We start from the raw sequence: 14,819 nt of genomic DNA, 5'->3' as shown, positions 1-14,819 counted from the left end.
AAAGGCGTTAAATAGAGCGAATTGGGAAAACAAATGAACACATTGCAGAACATAGGGATAGATTGGATGGATAGGAGGCTTATCCGTGACTTGTACGTCTCAGACTGCTCAGGTACAAGTAGGAAACAGAGAGTCAGGATGGGTAGTGTCTGGAAGAGAGTGGTTTCAAACGTGTGTTTGAAAAATTCGTTACATCATGTGAACAGGTGGAACAGTTAATGCATTTCGGAAGTGTTTTGGCCCAAATTGGTTAAAGCACTAGTAAAGACATTAGGAGAAAAATTGCGTGTGGCAAGGAAGGTTTCATAAGGAGGAGGGAATTGATGACAGGGATGTTAAGAAAAGACTCGTAAAAACTTCCACATGGAGCCTAGTTACGTTCGGCGCGGAAACATGGCCCCTGAAGAAGGATGATAGATGTAGATTGGAGGCTTTTGAAATGTGGGCGTGGAAAAGGTGAAGTGGCCTGAAAAAAAAACAAATGGAGATGCGCTGGCTATGGTGGGGGGGATGGTTGGGAGAAATCATAAGGAGGCAGGAAAAGTGGATGCAAAGCGTATTGATAGGCAATGGGATGTTGAAGACTGTAATAGAGGGGAGAATGTTAGGCAAACGGGGAAGGGGCAGGAATATGAGAGAGGGATGTTGGACGGGATTAAGGAAGGAATTATGCGGAAATGAAAAGGAACTTACTGTAATGTCCGATATCAGGCCGTGATTTTTGTTAAAAAAGGAAAGTTAATGTATTGTTTTACAATTATGTTTACTTTGTCCATTTAAAACTTATCTTAACCAGTAGAGTACCATTAATAATAAATTAAATATGGGTCTTTTCTGTGACCATATAATGTTTAGATTCCCGGAAGCTTATTGACATGCTTAAATGTGACCTCAAAAAGGGTTTTTTTAAACGATAACAATGAGAATGTTGTGCTCTATATGTTTCTTATTGTCTTTTCATATTTATCCTGTTTTCTTATTTTTTATGTTTATTCCCATGATGCATAGGAAAAAGTTTTGAATTTGTAATTTCGACGGTTTCGGTAGTGAACGAATCATCTCCCTGTCAGCATCATATTAAATCAATATGCCAATGTCTACCCTGTCCAATATGTACTCTGAATGTGTGATATCGCTCACAAATTGTTTCTTTCATTATTTCCAGGTAAGTTTGGAGACTGCCCCGCCGTCCCGTTGTCACCGAAGGGGCGTGAGGCTTCCGATGAGGAAGGCCCCTGGTCGCACCCGCCCCAGAGCGAGGGCATCCCGCGAACCACGAACTCCGAAGGGAGCGACCCGCCGCAGCGCCTTTGTCCTTTGTATGACAGAGAAGCGATCAGCTTTCGGATCCTTCTCCACCGTTCAATTTTTGGCGGATACGGTGAGCAATTGCCTCCAGGTCGGAGGTCAAATTTTGGAATCTACTGCTGACACCCGATATGAATGTTATTTTTAAAGTTCAATTCGGACAACTGACATTTTGCCGAAGTTGAGTGTATCCACGCCTGTAAAGAAATAATGAAAGCTGTATAAGGGATGCGCCGTCGTGTTTGAAGTTCCAGAAGTCACCGGGTGGGTCGGGGGTAAAAGAAGTCGTCCAAATAATTACATAAGAGTCAGCCCCAATGTTTGACCAATAGTTCTCGCCGCCGCGTTTCTCTAATACGCCGAGTGTACCTTTATAAAATTTATGCACTTGGTGGAATTTCTATTATTCTAGTCCAAGCGTGATTCTTCTGTAATTTTCGAATGCAACGCTGTTTTTCCAATAATTGAATCTTAGGTAAAAAACTACTCTTAATCCTTCTGCCAAAGCAATCGAATGAAAGACGTTTCCCCCTGCGGCGACCATGTCCCCCCTGGCGTCCTGATAAGAAGAGCATACCGGAAGGCATACAAGGTCTCTCTCAGATCGCTGGATTGGGATGATTTGTGGTGAGAAAGGTAATGTGAGATCTTGGGAATGCAACGCAACCCACGCCAGTTAACCGTGGGCATTTACAGTGTTGCGGATTGCTGCTAGACTGGACTACTGTTCGACGGTCACTTCACGAATCCTCGATGCCACTTTCTGTGGAGCAATGATTTGCGGTAAAATTGTGCATTAAGCGTGGAAAATTGGGTTCGGAGACCATGAGCATGGTAAAGGATGCTAATAGAGATGGAGAAATGTCCCGAGTGACGATTTACTGCTTGCGCAGGATGTTCTGGGAGGGTAGAGAGGAGGTTGACGATGAGGCATGCCCTGGACGTCCATCAACAACACAGTGTGATGAAAATGTGCAAAAAGTTAGACGTACTAAATTCTCATTGACAAGCTTACAACTTGCTTCCAGCAACAAAGTGTCGGGCCTACCTCGGCCAGTTTTCAGTTCAACGCAGATTTCAGGAAATATTTCGAAAATACATCAGAGGGAATGCTCGGAGAACTTTGAAAGTGGCGCGCCGGTACTGTCTCTCCGGATGACGCCTGCCTTTGCCTAATGAAGAGTAGACCTTGCAGAAACGGGCACCCTCGTCCCTTTTTTCCCTTTTTGTGTGTATGCACAGCCTCCTACTTCGATTGGTCATCTTAGCTTTCGTATTTCTTTTTAGAATCTCATTACTTTCGTTTTCCTACGGTTTGCATTTGCATACCGATTCCGTAATACGCCTTTAACGGTTGGTTACCCAATCCTCTCGCCGTCTGGTTAACAAAGCTTGATGATAATTCACATATCTGCATAATCTGCGGCTAACTGACTTAATCAGCCCCCCGCTCCCATGCCCCTGCCTCGACCCTTCCTGGAAGCGCGTGTGTCGAAAGGCGCGGGCGAGGGCAGCAACACCACCCCGCATCTCTCTCCCTCTCTCAGTCCCGCACCGCGACCGTCATCAGTCCACCCCCTCCGTCCACGCCACCACTAGGGGAGTGCGCAATACCAACCCCCCACCTCACTGCCCCCCCCCCAGTCAAGGGCAGATTTTGAATTAGACGCTCTTACCCATCTGTGCCCTCCTCTTCCCTTCTCCAATGCGTATACTCTCTTTGGTCCATCCCAACGTGTCGAAGGCCTTCTCGAAATCCTGGCGAATCATCCTTCTTCGAGTGAGAATTGCCTCGCACCAGTTTTTCCTCATCCTGATAGCATCTTGAGGATACGAGTTTGGTGCATACGAGTGTTTGCCTCTCTTCTCCATCCAGGAAGGTTTATTTTAAAGTCCTTTTTGTAGTTTTTTTCTGTCGTCCACGTTGTTGAACGACATCGCTGTAATGTGAACATTTTGCTTTTTCGATCCTAAGGGTTAGAAATAAAGGCTCTCGCAGTTGCGGTATTTATCATGACAAGGAGTATACTTGACAAGGAAACGTAATCTCCATACATTTTTACTCAAATAACCAATGATCAATATGATGACCTTATTCGAAAATAACTTGAGATATATTTCATGAAGTCGCGAGTTTTGAATGTCGATGGGCACCGTCAATGATCATCATGTTCAGGTAATTTACATTGTGATAACGAGAAATGTATCGGGTTTTCTACTGAAGAGAGAATACTTAACACCCTGTTGCAACTGAATGCTGAATCCAGATGTCGGAATGAATGGCGGACACATAAATGTTAAAATGACGAGGTTGACTCACAGAAAAAAAATGGCATTTCTATTGCTCGATTTTCCAGGAGCTTTTCGAACGATGCATGTCTAGCGATAGACACCCCCCCCCTAATCTGCAATGCATAAATACAAACGCATCGAGAGGATCTAACTCTCTGATGAGATATCTCTCCACCGACGGGGTTTACCTTATTGTATTCCTTTTTTTAAATCTTATGATGATTACGAATGAATCAACGAGCGAAATGTGTTTGTTGTTGGACCATTATCCCTTGCGAGAGAGTCCACGTCGAGGACTCCTCCCGAGTTCTACTACATATAATGTCACCCTCCAGCCCTGGAGTTTCCCCATCGCAGCTGGAACCCTGTGTGATGGTTCCGCAATCGCCTCCTTACCCCTCCTCCCGCCTCTTGTATCCAAACTCGGGGGACATTGGCGATTCCGTCCTCTTCTGGGTGCGCTCTTGGGACATGCCCACATGACGACACAGTCACGACATTGTTTCAGGGGTCCCTCGGCAGTACGACAGAGGGGATGCCGACTCGAGGAGAGAGCCGAATGCGTTAATAGCATTAAATATTACAGGGGATACGACCGACACAAAATCGATGTAATCTTTCCTTGAAGGCTGGTAATGTTTTTTTTTGGAATTGTCTTTTTAATTTAATATGTAGGGGTTAGGTGGGAGAAGGGACTATAAAGTCTCAATCTCGCTCCAATAAAGCCGATAAATAAACAAATGAAAGAAAACTCAGCTTCTGGCAAATAGGACGGTGCTACATTACCTTCTCTGAGCATTCTGGGAATAGGCGAGCGTTATTTGAATGAATATCGTATATCCAGGAGAATGGCTCTCCTAATGTCTTGGTTCTCTGATTATATTTCTTCGGACGTAAATATGTTGTCTCATACATGGTGGGCGAAGAGAGGGGTTTGTTGGGGTAAATCCTATGGAAGACTGTAATTGAGGGGAGAATGTTAGGCTAACGAGGAAAGGGAAGGAACAGGATAGGGATGTTGGACAGGATGAAGGGAGGAAGGGAGTACTCAGAGATGTAGAGGGACCTGATGTCGAGTAGGTCGCTGGATTGTGTTTTGTTTTGTTAGGAGTCACAAAATATTATTTGGTAGTTATATCCATCCTAAAACCTACCTTAACCGGTAGATTACCTTATAATAATAATGCATAAGTTGTCAGTTTTTTCGTCTCAAATGAGTCGCTGTCTATTAATACACTTAGGAATACCATATCGACAATTTCACCTCTGAGGATTATTATTATTTCTACCGGTAATCTACCGGTCGAGGCAGGTTTTTGCATGGATACAAGCTGCCAAACTGTAGAGCGACAATTCCCTTGTCTCTCTCAACAAAATACAACACAACATCCTACTCTACATCAAGCCCCTCTTCATCTCTGTATACTTCCTTCCTCCCTTCATTCCGTTCGACATCCCTATCCCCTTTTCCTGCCCTTTCCTCGCTTGCCTAATTATTCGCTCCCCTCTATTACGGTATTCAACATCCCATTGCTAATCAATACGCTTTGCATCCATTTTCCCCGTCTCTTAATGAATTCTCCTGACAATCTCCGCCCACTACACCCAGCATCACCTCATTTGTTTTCCCTTCGGTCAATTTCACCTTCTCGATCCGTTTCCACGGCCACATTTCAAAAGCCTCCAATCTCCACGTATGCCTATCATCCTGCTTCAGTGACCACGTTTCCGCGCCGCACATGACTGCGCTCCATATCAAAGTTATGACGAGTCTTTCTTAACATCCTTACTCAACGTCCCTGTCATCAACTTGCTCCTCCATGGCCTCTTTGCCCAGCGCAGTTTTTCTCCTCATGTCCCTACTACACTTACCAAAAAAATTCCTAGTTACGTAAACTTTTCCACCTGCTCTATTTTACAAACTCCTATTGAGATATTTAACTTAGCCTTCCTTTTCTTTTTTAAGACCGTTTAACCTTCGTTTTGTTAACATTTATTTTCGTGACCTGACTTTCCAATACGGGAATTAAATCAAATATCTTGGATAGATGGAGTTAATATTCCTTCTCCTAAAGGGGTTTTTCGTAAAAGCTTAGCCATTTTATAAAGTGACATTGAACTTTTTCTGTGGTCTTTTTTTGTTTTTTTATTAAACCAGGGTAAACAGGGCACTGCGGTATTTAAGTAGTAATTGCGCAGTCGGGCGATTACGAGCGAAGAATAGTCTCGGTGGCAACATTTTCTTCGATTTTTCCCAGCGACTTAAATGCATGCTACTAATTCTATTGGCTTTGATGCTCGGGATGCAATTTTTTTGAAGCGTGAGGTAGTCTTACTTTTTGAGTCAGGGGTTATACCCTGGTTTTTGCCTACTTACACTCTCTTGAGAAATTACCCATCCAACGACAGAGTGCGTGAACTCACTCTTTTTCGTTGAGAAGATAATTAGCCATCCAATTTAATGCATAGGGACTCTAGGACACCATTTCTTTCACCGTAAATTAAAAATTATTTATGTCCTTTTGCAGAAAAGTGCAGCTTTGTACAGAGTATTTCCTTAAATATCACACAACCTTCGACGTGGTGTGGGCTCTCTGTGTGTTAACTGCGACAGGTCATTAACATACACAACAGAGTCGGGCGAGATGTAGTCGAAGTTTGTCATTATGAGACAAACAAATTTTGCACTTTTCCTCAGATTTATTTGAAACTTACAACGCGTTGCAGTTCATCGAGCCATATTCAGGTACAAGACAAGATTCAACATGTGATACATCATCTCTCCAATTGACTCCACCCTTCGCGTATTTTTCCCATCTAACCACACTCTACCCTCCACTCTCAGTATGTGTCGAACAACCCTTCCCTGATAATGTCCTTCTTAGAATCACTTATCCCTCAACTTGCCTCTATCTCTCCCATTTCCCCTTCCCACTTAACCCTTCTTTATTCTTCCCTCCGTCCTACCGCCAGGATACCAGCTGCTACCTGCCACCGTCCTCTCAAATAATGACCACAAGTACTTATCTCCCCCCCCTCTCTTTTTCCCTCTCCATTTCTTTAGTTTCTCTGTTCCTTTGGGTTTTCCATATTCCCCTCTCTGTCCCCGCTTACCCTAATCCTCACTCTTTTCTCCCCCCCCCTTCCTCAAACAGGTATAAATATGATGGACAAGTTGAATCTTGTCATGTACTTGAAGATGGTTCGATGAACTGAATCTCGTTGTACGCTACAAATAAATCTGTGGACAAGTTCAAATTTTGTTGTTCTCGTATTAACGTACACGTTGAAACGGAAAGGATGACTTAAGATTGATTCATGGGGAACTCCCAAGTTTATAGATATTCCAGGAGAAATAAAACCATTTAAAACTACATTCTGCTTAGCCTATGCTTGCTAGAGGGAGTTAGCATTATTTTCAAGGGAAGAATTGTCGGGGCTGTTGCCACCCTTCATGTTGAAGATGAATTTCGCTCACCAGTTTGCTCAAATGCTCGCTTACAATAATGTTTTCTTATCTCTCTCTTCCTTGACCCGAACAATTACGAATTTGGGTCCATTTAGTTCTTGTTTTTATCGCAAGACCGTTGTGCCTGGCAAGGGACGTGATGAATCGCATATTATTTTTCTGCTGTTCAGCTGGAGTAGTAGTAATTTTTAGGGGAGGTGACCGACAGCTGACGTCATTTGCGCCGTTATGGGTGGGGGAAGGGTGGAGAGAAAACCGTCGTCGGCATTAGCCTGCTCTGATAACGAAAGGCGCTAAGAGGTCCGCAGCTCAACGTCCCATCCGAAGGATGGCGTACTCACTCAAAGTGCCCTCCACAAAGCACCTCAAGTAGGGATCGGGATACCAATGAAAAATATCGGCCGTCTCTGGGACTCGAACCCTGGCTTGGTGGGGAGCCAGTGCGTCAACCACCGCACCATCCCGATCCCCTTGTTTAGCTGGAGCATGCCCGACAGTAGGGTAATGAATCGAAATAATTTCTCTGGATTTTCGCGAAATCTGATGTGATTTGCCAGGTTCGGTCCACCGATCGCATGGAGCGGCTGAAATTGCTTTCCCTTCAGACCGTATTTCTGCCCTGCGAGAAAAGGGTGGCATATCTCGCGTTACGTCACGCCGTGACCTATCACTCCCGTGAAGAAAAATGTAGCTCTCGGCACAACACTCCCCATTTAACTAACAAGAGCCTCACGTGATGAATTGTGCTCCTCGAGCGAATCATACATCCGCGGATTGATAGTCTTGCTGTACGAAAGCTTGTGGCGCCCGTGAGGGAGCAAGGCGCGGGTATCTGTTGGATTCGCGTGTTGACAAACACACCAAGGAACCAAGTATGGCACGTGGCACGACTTCAGTAGCAGCCTCTTCTTTTAGTCTTCCTCTTTCCCTGTGTCCAGTTTAGTTCAGTCCGCTTGGTGTTGCTTTGTGGATTTGAAGGACTACAGACAATAGTAATGCTCAATTTTATAAAGGTTGGTGCCAAATTCCAAAGAAACTGCGGGAGATGCCGCAACAGTAACTTTTAACGGAGTCATCCGCTAATGTGCATTTCAATACAACAATTTCAGAGTGTAAAAATCATTCGCCTTGACTGGGGTTCGAACCCAGATCCCTCAATATCCGGTCGAGTGCTTTAGCCACTTAAGCTACCGAGGCGTCCTCTTAAACTCTGAAATTTTGGGGCTTTTAAAAGAACAAGATGTTGTGACGAAATACCGTACATACAATGTCACAGGCATTCGTAGTCGTGCGCGAGGCGCCACAGTCCACGAGGTTAAAGCCAACTTTAAACACTTATGGTGTTTTCACTTTGACAAATTCCAAAGAAACTGCGGGAGATGCCGCAACAGTAACTTTTAACGGAGTCATCCGCTAATGTGCATTTCAATGCAACAATATCAGAGTGTAAAAATCATTCGCCTTGACTGGGATTCGAACCCAGATCCCTCAATAGAGAAAGAGGTATCTTAGTGCGGGACTTACAAGGGAAGGCTCAGAAGTACCGGGCCTGACTTAGATATGGCGGTAGTTATTTGAAAAATATCACTGTATTAGAAAGTATGCAATAAAGCATATGTTTCAAGTTTGAAGGCGGTACGTTGTTTGCTCACACTCGAGCAAAACCAGTGTCGTGAAGATGTTTCCATTGAGTGTTTAGCAAAGTTTCGCAGAAACAAAGCAGAATTAATTTTTGCGCCGTTTCATAACCATGGATGAAACATGGGTCCATTACTTCGCACCCGAGGCAAAAGAACAATCAAAACAATGGTTTCAAAAGGAAGAACCGACTCCAAACAAGGCGAAGACCGTTTCACCTGCAGGCAAGGTCATTGCGTCGGTTTTTTGGGATGCGCGTGGGATAATTTTCTTTGGCTATCTTGAAAAAGGAAAAACTGTCAACAGCGAGTATTATGGGAACTTATTGTAACGTTTGAGCGAAGAAATCAAGTAAAAGCTGCCGCATTTGGCTAAGAAGAAAGTGTTGTTTCATCAGGACAATGCTTCAGCTCACAAATCCGTTATTGAAACAGCCAAAATTCATGAATTAAAGTTTGAGTTGTCACCTCATGCACCCTATTCGCCAGATTTAGCCCCCGCGGATTATTTTCTGTTCGCAAACTTGAAAAAATGGCTCGGTGGTCAAAGATTTTCCAACCGTGAAGAAGTGATGTCGGCAGGTAATGTCTATTTTGAGGAGCAAGTCAGTTTTTATTATAAAAAGGGTATCAAAATTATTGAGCATCGCTGGAAAAAGTGTATAGAGCTGGGAGGAGATTATATTGAAAAATAAATACATTTTTTTCCAAAATTTTTGTGGTTGATTTGTTGAATCGGGTACTTCTGGGAGTACCCTCGTAACTGGGATAGACTATCAATCGAACGATGAAATGGGCGGAGTGTGGCGTCTCGGGAATTCAATCTCTCTCCTGAAACATCGTTCGTTTTAACGCTGGATGCTGTGATGCCAAATGACCGTTACCGTCGTAATCCTATGTCATGTGGAGTGCAGTGTCCTCCTGACCAGCGTATCCTGGGTTCAGATCTCGGGCGACGAAAATTCTCGCCCGACCTCAATCCAAGCTGTGAAATTTTTCGTGGACTACAGGGTGCGGCGCTTAAATCCGGACGAATTTCAATTTGAATTTACCGCCATATCGTATTTCCACTGGAGGTCGTGATTGGCGTTCTTGAAAGCTATAGGCATCTAGTAAACAGTCATAGCCTCAAAATGGCCGAGATGTTACGTACAAATGCGGAGTAAAATCGAAGAGCCGCTATTATCGAAAGTGCTCGCGCTGGGCGTTATATTTCGAAATGGCTCGATTCTCCTGGTACCTAGGATCAACTGTTTACGATATTGTGGCTAAGTGAGTAATGCTCGTATAATGCTTCGGAGAAGTCTGGGGAAGGTGTCGCTAACCCGGCGAAGAAATCAAACGAGGAAACGCGTGGTTGTTCGGATTTGAGCGCTGCCCCCTGCAGATGTTCCTGGGAAACCAAATATTGGTGCGGAGCGGAATGCTGTTTCTAATACCTCTGTAACAATATCTGAATCGCACACTTCGCTAAGGACCGAATACGAAGTAAACACCACCATCGCTTCTCAAACCAAACTGCAAGTAAATTCTTGTGGTATGGTATGGATTTTAATTGATTTGGTTTTTTTTTGTTTTCTGTTCATTCTGATCTATTGATGATGCGTCTGATCTGCCCATTGCGAAATATCAATGGATACGAAACATCACGGGTTCAAATTTTATGGCGAAACGTTTCCAGCGCAATGGGATTTCCTTTGTTTACTGAAATGTCGTTTCACGGCGTCCGGCCCAATCAATTGCGTCCCTCGGGCTCGGCGTGACGCCCTCGCAACCGCCGCGAGCCGCCGAGGATCTTCCCTTCGCTTCCTTCATCAAGCAGTCTCTCTTCAGCTCTCGTTTCGGACTTACATGCGATTGCCCCACCTTAAAAGAGGTTGTCTGCATATCAACGTGAAAATTATTGCCTCAATCTTGTGCCTCTTCCGAGGAGCCCGTTCATATTTAACATTATAATGAGCGCTAATCCCTCATCGATGCGCGGACGCCTCTTGTTTATTTATTGAGACGCCCAAAAAGAAAAAAAATCTCAAGGGGGGAGGCATTAGACGGTCCCATTTAAATAATTCATCCCATTCGCTTATTAATTCAGCCATTCCCCGTCCCGTCGTCGGCGTGACCGATTCGGCAAACGACCTGCGAAATTCGCGACTCGACTGTTTCCGTTTCGTATTTCCCTTTCGGTGCCTCCTTCCCCTCCCCTCGGAATCCATTTGCCTGACTTAAAAAGGGAAGTGAGCCTTTTGCATTCGTTCGCGAAGGGATAGAGAGAGAGATAGGTGGGGTGGGGGGAGCGCACGCACGCACGAGTGCCGTAAGTGCTTCCCCCTATTCAAATGTCGCTGATGTTTAGTCATTTGTTTTTTCGAAATCGCATGAATACGACATCATCCCCAGGACGGCCGCACCCTCCTCACCCTCCCCCCCCCCTTCAAAAACCTTTCTCCTACCACCCCACCCCATCCCACGGCCTGGACCATATCAGGGATGCGATCGGAAACGCATTTCGTAGATTTATGAACTTCAATCCGCAACGCGGTAATTGCTTCCTCGACGGAGGGCCAGTCTATTCTGGATCGTGTGTCGAGGGGTGAGAGGGGGTTGGGGGGGGTAGGTGTGCGGGGCGGAAGGTGGTTGGAAGTGTTTCGGGTCAAGAAATTGGGCCAAAGGCTCATTATGCCGCCAACCTATAAAAAGAATGATAATCACTGCGGGCACCCTGGTAAGTATAAGGAGAGGCACTTGCGCTGGTAAATAAGTTCATATACGAGGCTTGCTATTTATATTATCAGCCTAACAATGAAAAGACAGTAATTTATTGTTGAAAAATGCTTTATTATTTTTCGAAGTATTCTCCATGATGATCAATGGTTTTTAGCATGCGCTCGAATCAATTTTCGCAACACGTTTTCCACTCCGATCGAGATTCCTCCAAGACATGAATTTGAATGTATCAATGGCTTATTCAGGCTCCGAAAAACGTTGGCCACACAATTTGTTTCTTGATAAACGGAAATGAAAAGAATTCATTTGGTGCTAAATTAGGGCTGTACGGAGGTAGTAGGTAGTTTTTTAGCAGATATGTGTGAGCTTGCATTGTCATGATGAAGAATGATCCTTCGTTGCCGCTTCTTTTTCCGTATTTCACCAGGCACCTCTGGCAAATAAATTCTCGTGGACCATTCAGAATTCACAGTCCTACGTTGCTCTAATGTTACGGTTGCCACATTTCGAGTTATTCCGAAAAAAACAGGCGATCATTTGCTTCGATGTGCTTCGTGCACGAATCACTTTTGTCGGATGTGGCTCGTCTTGGAAGACCCATAGAAACTTGGATTGCTGTTTTGTTTCGGGCTCATACGCATAGATCCAAGATTCTTCACCTATGTAGATGTTATACCCAGCTTTTGATGCACCGCGATTGTATTTGTTGGGCATTTATTTGTGTCAATTGACACGAGCATCTTTTTGAGCTTTTGTCAAATTATGCGGGATCCAACGAGAACAGATTTTTTACGCAGCTAAATGTTCATGCAATATCTTATTGATGCTCGTCATGCTAATCCCCAAGTTTGCCTCAATCTTACGATAAGTCACATGGCGATTTTTCTTCACTAGCTCTTGCACAGCATCAATGTTTCCTGGCACAACAATTGGACTGATTTTTGGACGACCTTCACGACTTTCGTGGCTGAGGGAACGGCGGCCATGATGGAATTCGTTATACCAGCATTTCACCGTGATAAAGGATGTGGCTTCATCGCATAAAGTGGAAGTAAGTTGATCGATGCACTCCTGTCTTGAGAATCCACGTCGAAAGTCGTAAAAAAATCATCGCACGAAAGCGTTCACGGGTTAACTCCATTTTTTCGCCGAGAAAAAATTTTCGAGTCACTGTAAAAAACACAAGTTATGATCAAACGACAAAGGGGACTGAAGAAAGCAAGCGTTGAAAGGGTCAAAATTTCAGATGGAAGCGGCAGAATCCGCCTAAAGCACTTAGTTTTGTCCTGGCTCAAAATATAAGTAGCAATCCCCCTAGGTTGCGGTTTGTACATGCAATTGGCTGCTAATTCCCCTTGACAGTAGTTGTTACTATAAGACTCACTACATCCCCCCTCGGGTTGCAAGGTCCTATATCCTGGCGTGATCAGAGGAAATATGTCGTCGCACAAATAGCTCTCTCCTCCCCCCCCCAGGCAGTTTTTCTGCTTTCGGATGGAGGGACTGGAAGGGTGTGGGTTGGTCCATGGGTGGAGGCAACAACCCCCTGATGGAGCGCTCGGATACCCCGAAGCCACCCCCTCCTGACCCACTCTTGCACATTGCACTCATCATACTCTTGATAGTCGCATTGGGTCTTTCCACATCACCGGAAATTAAGCCAATAAACCCGGAAATTAATGTGACTCGATCTTAAATAATTATTATTGCCATCGATTTTATCCCTGATTAGGGTGGGTTTTCGATTTTACCCTACCACCATACCTTGCTGCTGCGCCTCCGAGCACCGCTGAAATCGGCACTAAAATACCTTGGAACAATAATTCGTTCTTTGCCTCTGCATGAGTCCCACTTCCATCGATTAATTCCATCCAAAAATGTCAATTACTCTGCTGCCTCTGCCTCGATTTCTCTACTCTCGGTACCATACCACAGTATTCAACTTTTCAAGGCTACCGCTCTACGTGGTCTGTGCAATGAATGCGCGAACTGGGGCAATGTGGCCGCCATGACGCAGACTAAACTCCAGTCCACTTGCGGCGCTAGTTGCCTGAGACCCAAAGAGCCGTCTGTGCTTGGCGGATCGTTGAGCTGTGCGTATGGTGCCATTCATGTTAGTTTCCGTTGTTCTTGTTTTTACTGTTTGTCGAAAATGGAAATTGACAAAACCACGGAGCAACGAGTCAACATCAAGTTTTTTGGCGGAGGGCGGTAAAAGTTATCAAGAAATTACAGAAACGTTGACAGCTGTTTACGGTGATAATGCTCAGAAGAAAACATCCGCTTTCAAGTGGATTAAGCGTTTTAAAGATGGCCGACAAGACGCCACGGATGATGCAAGGCCGGGATGACCTTCAACCACCTGTGTTGACGACAACATTGATCGTGTGCGGTCCCTTGTCCTTGCCGATCGTCGAAAAACTGTCCGAATGATAGCTGATGAACTGAATATAAGAAAATCAACAGTGCACACAGTTTTCACCGTACATGTGGGTTTTTAAAAAATGTGTGCAAAAATCGTTCACATTCAGCATTGATTGTTCGTCAAGTTTCTGAAAGAAAATCAATCATTCATTGATCATCCTCCTTATTCGCCAGTTCTCGCCCCCTGCCACCTTTTCCTATTCCAAAAATGTCATGAGGGGACATCACTGGGAAGATGTGGACACAATGAAGCAAGAAACGACGAGAAAACTAAAAAGCCTAACTGCTGAGGACTTCCAATGGTGCTTAAAACAGTGGAAAAGAAGATGGAATAAGTGCAAAGCAATGAATGGAGAGTACTTTGAAGGGGAAAAATTCGATGTAGACTAAATTTTTCTGAATAAAGTTTTGATGGCCTCAGTTCGCGTATTTATTGGACAGGGTAGTATACCTGGTCCAGCTTTCACTTGTCCTCTTACCTCTAATTTCTCTCGAATGTCCTCCCTAAAGATGGAACAAATTGTCTTTTTCTGAATTTTATTCCCGCCGTCACGCCTGTGACAACGCTTCTCTATACGCTTCATGATTAAGGCCTAGGGAAGGGATACGTAACACGTAAAAGACGAAAACAGACAGGGTTGGTAGAGAGGCTGAAAGGTGAAAGTTCCAGATCTGGAAACCGGAAATCTCTTCTCTCCGGACTGATGTCCTGAATAAGCATACAAATATCAATATGCGTAAATACGACAGAATGTAGTATGTTGAGGATGAGCTCAAATTAAAATCGGTCAATTAGCGTAATGAGGGTACATCTATTCGTGTATGTGCGTGGACGCGTATGTATGTGTCCGTGTGCGTACAAGAGCCACACACATGCAGTCATGTGCGCAAGAACATGTGCTCTTGACTTAAATTGAAAATTTCCCCAAACCGACCCCCCCCCTCCTCCTCCTTACCCATCCTCT

Source organism: Hetaerina americana, unplaced genomic scaffold (genome assembly GCF_022747635.1).
Source record: "Hetaerina americana unplaced genomic scaffold, ioHetAmer1.1.p SCAF_5, whole genome shotgun sequence".
NCBI classification, from domain to species: domain Eukaryota; kingdom Metazoa; phylum Arthropoda; class Insecta; order Odonata; family Calopterygidae; genus Hetaerina; species Hetaerina americana.
Note: the sequence above shows the minus strand (reverse complement) of the source record.